Source organism: Meleagris gallopavo, chromosome 6 (genome assembly GCF_000146605.3).
Source record: "Meleagris gallopavo isolate NT-WF06-2002-E0010 breed Aviagen turkey brand Nicholas breeding stock chromosome 6, Turkey_5.1, whole genome shotgun sequence".
Lineage (NCBI taxonomy): Eukaryota > Metazoa > Chordata > Aves > Galliformes > Phasianidae > Meleagris > Meleagris gallopavo.
Genome location: NC_015016.2, coordinates 45578196 through 45585664, shown reverse-complemented (window position 1 = coordinate 45585664; position 7469 = coordinate 45578196). Strand labels below are relative to the sequence as shown.

The window sequence follows — 7469 nt, the reverse complement described above, 5'->3', positions numbered from 1 at the left end:
ACCAAGAAATAAAGTGATATAAAATGGGAGATAAACTAGAATTAAATACACTGAATTTTTGGTCCATATTGTCAACACAGGATTAACTACCTGAGCTGCATAATAAATACACTGCAAGCAGAACAGTATTACAATTCTTTCTGCAGTGAAAGTAGTCAAAACACTCGTTAAAGAAGGGGAACGTGGGGAATATTTGCTGCCTACACAACTGAACCCACTTGCAGTAACATTCAATTTCTCAGCTAGGTAAGGAAATAAAGAAGACGCTGCCATGAGTCTGCAAGGAAGTGTCATAGCCAATAGATGATTTCTATTGCAGTGTCTGATGAAAACAAGTAATATCTGAACACGAGCATGGGTATCCTCAGTATACAACACTAATGCACACAAAGCATGGATTAATGCAACTAGGAATTCCAGGGATATAAAGAAGAGCAGTTTTGTTTAGCATACTGTAGAACAGAGGTGTTGCCACGCACCCAGTAGAGCACAAAATTAACTATCAAAAAAGGCTATCAGTTTATAACAATGCATGCTTCATATACACTCAGCCACAGTTTTTACAGATCACTGGGCATTACGTTAGACAGTTTGGGGGGAAAGAGAAGAGAAGAGAAGAGAAGAGAAGAGAAGAGAAGAGAAGAGAAGAGAAGAGAAGAGAAGAGAAGAAGAAGAAGAAGAAGAAGAAGAAGAAGAAGAAGAAGAAATGATAGCAAGGAGTTTAGAAGCATTCAGGGTAGAAAGAGTCCATGCTGCCAGATAGTCTGAGAAAGACATTTAATGACCCCGTGATCCAGAAGTGGAAGAAAATATCTGTTACTTAAAACATATCTGTGATGTGATGCTAATAACCCCAACCCTATTTTTTCTACACAAACCCAGATGATGCCTTTCACTTTATAATATATACACTGAAGAAACCAAGTCTGAAGCCTGCCTGTATAAAGCACGTTATCACCTCAAAAACTCTCTGACACTCTAACTTTGTTATTACAACAATACAATAACTTTTCTTGTCTGGAATACCAAGGATATGTCCTAGGTTATGCTAATGGATCTACTCTGAAATAAGCTCTTGAAATATTCTTGGCTTATATAGTGGATTCATCATCAAAAAGACCATTATCTTCCATTATGAGTCCCAAACGTCCAAATAACTGATTCTTTAAGAACTATTTTCTATTTCAAGTATTGCTTTGTCATCAGAGCAGAATCACTGAGTGCTATTCTCCTTATGTCAAAGAGTATTTTGGCATGATGTAATTCAGTTCATAAATATGCAAAACTAATCTGAATTAAGTTTTAGTGTTTTCTTTGATTTAAATTTCAGTTTTTAATTTTTCTGCATTATGTGTTCGTAATTTAAGTGATTGAACTATGATGTTTTGAATAATTACATACTTTACATTCATTTTTTAGCTGTCGGCTGTTTTCTTAGAAAACAGTTTTGAAAGATGTTTTCTGATAACAGATTTGACTATGGGATGTAAATATACTGCAATGCTGAAACCCAACTACAAAATTTCTACTGTCATCAGTCCCAGCAGGCTTCAGCCAGTCCCATGTGTACACAGACAGCAACTCTTAACATGGCTTTGAAAAATAGTTTTTCCTTTTAACTTATTGCTAAGTGTTTCACATCACTCTTTACAGAAAGGGAGAAGTGAGTAGCTATACTGGATAAACTGAACCTACATACATAGGTGTGTCCAGCTTAATTGCATGCTGGTAGATAAACTATCAGCAAGGCTCCAAAGACAGGTACAAATAAGCCGTCCTCTGGCAATAGCAGGAGACAAAGCCAAGCAGTGAACTGTAAAGACTGTATTCATTGATTCTAGCCCAAAGGCTTCGAGACCCTAAAGATCAAAAGTTCATTGAATGGCTGAAATTGTAAAGTGCAACTGAATATCTGAAAAGTGACTTTCGGAGAGCGCAGGCTAGATGTTTGGATCTCAAGGCATCAACAGTTCTGTTTGTACAAAGCAGGTGTTCAGCAAACAGGAAGGATGGTCTGACTACGTGGAGCAAGTTTCACGTGTAACTGTGGTAAATCACACAGGTACGGAGGTTCAAGTCCTCCCCTCTGCAGAGCGCTGCATGCCCAACGGTTGTGATAAGCAATTCACGTTGCTCATTTGGTTCGTTCGAGTGCCAGGTGCAGCCCCAGAGGGTGGAACTGGGACTGAAGGCACGTGTAGGTAAGAACAAGCGCAGATTAAGAGAGGACCCCATATTGGAACTAGCCCAGTAATCGTGTCAGAAGCCAGAGCCTCATTTTCTCAGGTACATCAAAAGGAACAAATCAGCAAAGTGATTAAAATGCCAGCAAATGGTGTGATCTGTAGCACACTGCTTTGGTTCTTTAACTCGGACGTGAGCTGCACCTGAGTCCTTGAGTTGGCATACTATTACCTCGAGTCTAACTTGTTGCTCTAGTGTTTGCAAGGACGAATCCTGATTCAGTATTCCTAGAGGGAAGTAGATATCCTTTAACCAAGAGTACAGCTGGAAATACAAAGCACAGCAGCAGCACAAAGTACACAGTACTACTTTCTTATCAGAACCAGTCCCTTACTTTTTGCAGAGACAACATTCCGATGATAGTAAAGAAAATAATGTAAAAAGCTGACTACTGTATATACAGAGAATTCATCTGCTTTTATTCTACGCTGTTTTACTTCTAATGGGAAAAAATCCGTCTTTGCAGAGAAAATTCATTCTAAGCTCAAAAAATTATTTTAATTTTAGAAAACATAGTTCCTTTCCTTGAATCAGAAAATATAATGAAATGCCACATTGCATTAAGTGTCTAAGTGCTTTTTCCCTAGTATGGTACGCAAGGAATGACAGCAGTGCCTCATACTACAGTTGGAAGTGCTTGCTAATGTAAATGGGCAGGAAGGTGATACTTCCTAAGGCCCTGCTCGCGTGGAGGTGCAGTGTGCACTGACCCCTCATGCCCCCAAGACTCTGCTCAGGCACAACGGTTTATATGTCTGGCCGTGGCGCTGGGTATTAATGATTACACATCTGGGCATACAGAAAGTCTCTGAAGGATTTACCAAGACCTACCCAACCTCAGTAGGGCTTACTTATTAACAAATAAACAAACAGAGAGCTGGAACTACCAGAACGCACTGCAGATGTTGCTTCTGGTCCTCCTGAGCAGTCACTCCTGCCTGCTTGTGGAAGGGTGGATGGGAAGACGGGCATTTGCTCCAGGCTCTGACTCTCTGAAGTAAGAAATATATCTCATGATCTGCCAGTTCACTGATTTGCTGTCTCTGAATGTTGTGCAAACAATGAATTAGATGGTGCATTTTTCACATAGTTTAACATTACTGGAAATCTGTATTTCCCAAGCCACAAGTCGTTCTCCAGTCAAAATGCTGCAGAGCACTGGATAAACCTCCACCAAGGTTGGATCTCAACTCACTTAACAAAGTAATCATTATTAGTATGAGTACATGATTAGGCTGCCTTTCTGCTTCTACTGATCTATATTCCCAGCTACACAACCATAACTGCACAAAGCAACCATTTTCTACCTTCAACAATAAGTGCATGTGTGTGCCTCTCACAAGGATCACATCATTGGGTCGAAATCTATCAAAGCCTCTTTCTTTAGATAATTGAAGTAATGGATGTATACCAGGACAATACAGTAAACATACTACAAAACAAGAGATGCTGGTTTTTTTGTCATAGCAACTGTTTAATAGAAACTTATGTTTGTAACTTCTACAGCATTGTATGAGCATTTGCTGATGAACACAACTTTTTCTTACTGTTGCAGAGCATTTTTTTAGTCAAAAAACGGTGAATCTTCAGAAGGGAATCAAAAGGGATACATTTTAATTTGCTTCATTTGCATGTTCCTAAATAATGTTATAGGTAGCAGTCAAAGAAAACAGCCATAATGGCAGTGACAGCAATAGTAGGGATAGTTGGTTATTGTGCCGCTTGAGAGTTTGCAAGGACTTTCTGTTTCATGAGAGCCTCCTCTGAATACAGAACAGCTACACAAATACAGGCCTGATTCTGGACAAGTGGTCCTACTGAGTTTGCATGTCTCAAAATAGGAAGAGGCTGATGGACAAGACATCAGGGCCCAATCAGATGTGACACCAGATGCCTCATGCTATTGTTAGTATTTGTACCACCATTGTATTGGGCTGTTTCTTGTGCTAGGGAACAAAGCAGAATGGCAGTATTTATACAAAAATCGTCAAATGTAAAGGGCAACAGATGTCAAAGAGGGAACAGAATACAAGGAGATGTTACTGGTCAGTATGACCAGCAGTGATCAAAGAGCGTTCAAGATTTCGAAAGGCATTACTGCAAAGCTGAGATTTAAGGATGGGTTTGAAGAAGACTGTGCTCATTGTTTACTGTTGAGCATCCCCGGCATTATCACAACTTGCATAACGTAGATTGTTTATGGGAACAGAGTTAGGACCAGCGCGTATAATGAAACAGGTTCATTTTGGCAAACGACTGCTTGGTATGCAAAGATCTGTTACATTAGCACAGGAGCTCAGAAGGGTGGTGCATACACTGTGGTGCTGACTGAGAGGGGTGATTCAGTCTGGAAATGCACTGTGTACCCTACAAACCCAGGAGGCACCGGAGTTTCCATGCAGGAGAAAGTCAACAGGGCACATGCACCATAATTTTCAACACGACCCATGCTGGAGCTAATTCACCTAGTGAGTCACACCTGCTCGCATTAATAAAACAAAACAAAACAGTCTTCATATGTCTTATTGGCAGGAAGGCATGAAAACTGGCTAGGCTGGCTGGGAACCAACCTGGCAGCAACAGTAGTTAGTACATTTTTTAAATAAGGTGAGTGGGTTTTGTATCTGTGTCTGAGGACAAGGACACAAACAGGTTCTGCACTATGACAGCTAGCACTCTATGTTTGCAAAGTGTTTTGGTGATTTCACAAAAAGAAGTCAAAAATTGTATCTTACTTTCTTTCAAAAGTATCAATTTATGTAGAATCTATAAAGTCCTGAAGTTTGCTGATGATGTAGCAAAGTCTCTTCTTCTTGAAGAAGAATGGCAGATCACTATGGAAATGTGAAAGGTGCAATTTGTTATATTTTACACAGAATGTGATATCATTTAAGCCTCAAGAATCCATTTGTATTTGCTTTATTCTCAAAATATACACAATTTTGTAGAATCTCCTGAACCCTGTAAATTACCTCATGAAAAGAGAACCCCCCCGCTATTCACAACACAGAGAAACGGGACGTTAACCTCACATAAAACCCACTGGCTTGCACCTTGCTTCCTCATTAAGTCTGTGCCAATTCTGGAGCAGATTTCAAAGGTGCAAGCTCACTGTTTTTTGTTGGTTTTTTTTTTTCCCCTTTGGTGATCAATCTATGAAATAATACTTAAAAGAAAATTCCTTAAAAGCTACAGTTCCCTTTTCAAAGCTATCCTCAACAGCTACATACTTTGGCCATTTTCTCATCATATCTGAAGACCAAGACAATTTTTTGGGGGCAATCTGAAGCCTTTACTACAAGAAAGAAAGCAAGTATTACTCATTTGATCATTTTCCCACAATGTATTTTTACGGGAGAGTTGTGGGGACCATATTATATATTCGATGAACAACTTCTGTGGTGTAAAGTGTCTCTTTTTGGTATTCAAATAACCACGAAAGCAATGTAGCCGTATCTCATTGCCATGGACATTACCACCTAAACCAACCAGAATGAAAAAAAGGTTATTTCTTACCTCATCCATTGTGAAAGACACAGATTTATGAGATAACATTTGGCAGTCCTGTGACCAATGATAATAAAAATCTCTTTCCCTTGGGCATCTAAGTACCACAGAATATTGTAACACTTCCAGTTCTTAAAGAGCACTGAACCGCATTGTGCTGGCCTGCATACCTTTATGAAAAAAAAAAAAAGAAAAAAAAAAAGAAAAAAAAGAAAAAGATCAGTTTTCATTGTATTGTAAAAAGTATTTGTATATCACATGTAAGACACTAGATGAGAAAGAATTGGATGGAAATCAGAAAGAACGAAGACTGTCTTAGCCTCTTCATAGTTACTCTTTTCTGCCTTGCTGCAACTCTACCAACACAACTACTGCTCTAACAACGTGCCCACTTCAGCTATTGAAATGGAACTTCCTACTTTCATCCTTCTAGTACCCCATCGTGCTCTTAAAATGTACCCTTAATAATAGCAGAAATGAAATATATCACAGATACAATAAATTCAGCATGTTTTCCTTTTTGTTGAGTACTTTACTCGAGAAATGCACTGTCTTGTGAGAAAGAAAAGCCAAGGAACCATGAGACTATGCTCAGAAATCCCAAACACAAAAGGGGTGCAAGGTTTCAGATCACACATCATAAATACAGGTATCCAGCATTTCAGTGCGGGCGTAAAACATTCAGGAGTTTAAATGGCTCCAAAGAGATGTCCCAGGTATGAAAGTACAACACAACAGTGAGGTCTGGAGTTCAATGGGAAGGACAAAAGTAATTTTTTCTGCTTCTTTTGCTGTGCCCCTTTTCCAACACCACAGCTGAACTCAGGGGTGGAGGCAGTACTTAGAGGCCCCAATTCGGAGTGCCAGGGCTACACTAAACCGAGTGCTATGTCGTAGCAGTGTGATTTGCAGGGCGTAGGAACGCTCGTGGAAGGGTTTTATCTGCCATCTTCCAACGGTAATAGTTTAATAACTTTTCACTATAGCCCCCACCGTTGGCCAGAAGGGCAGACTGTGGACCTATTGACAGGTCCCGACAGCGGAAGGGGTGATTTAGCAGCTCTTTCACTTCAGTTTCGGCGACCAGAGCTCACGCTTGCCTCACAAAAATCCCCCTTTTTACACCGGGAAGGCGGAACCATGAGTCCCCGGTCCAAAGCGCAGCGCGGCCGCCTCCCGCGGCCACCCGCTCTTATTCCCGCGGCGGGAAGCAGCCGTGCCCGCCCGTGCGAGGGGAGGGAGGCGGCAGCGCCGCGAGTTGCAAGCTGTGAACGGGACTGCAGGCTTTACTGCGAGGATGGGAGAGCCCGCTTCCAGCCCTCTCCTCGGCCGGTGCTAGGCAGGACTCCGCGTGAAGGTGCGGTGGGGAGACAGACGTGCCCGAGGAGCAGCTCCGGGTACCGCTCTCCCGCCCACCTCTCCTCAGCGCCCAGCGGGCTCCGCAATCCGCGCTTGGGGTAACGGCGTTCCAGAAAAAGGAGGGGAGTCGTAGCCGTCCCGCCCGACCCGTCGAAGCCGCCACCCATCTTTGTTGCGGGCAAACGCCGTGGCCCGCCGATGCGGCTATGGCATTCCGGCGCGTGCCCGGTTCCAAAATGGCCGCCGAGCGGACCCTTTTTCTCTGACACGGGACGCGGCGAAGAGGGGGCGGGCGGGGAGGAAATAGCAGCCGAGCCTCGCGCCGCGAGAGGCGGGGGCAAGGGAAGAGACGTGGGGAG

At 42.2% G+C, this 7469-nt stretch overlaps 1 long non-coding RNA gene across 1 annotated transcript; it reads right to left on the bottom strand.

Annotated features, from left to right (window-relative positions):
• Positions 1–3350: 3350 nt before the first annotated feature.
• LOC104911569 lies at positions 3351–7262 on the bottom strand. The gene is made up of 3 exons (XR_004160183.1): positions 7168–7262; positions 5761–5921; positions 3351–5078 (listed from the first exon to the last, which is right to left on the bottom strand). It is a non-coding gene; the product is annotated as an uncharacterized LOC104911569 (long non-coding RNA).
• Positions 7263–7469: the final 207 nt, after the last annotated feature.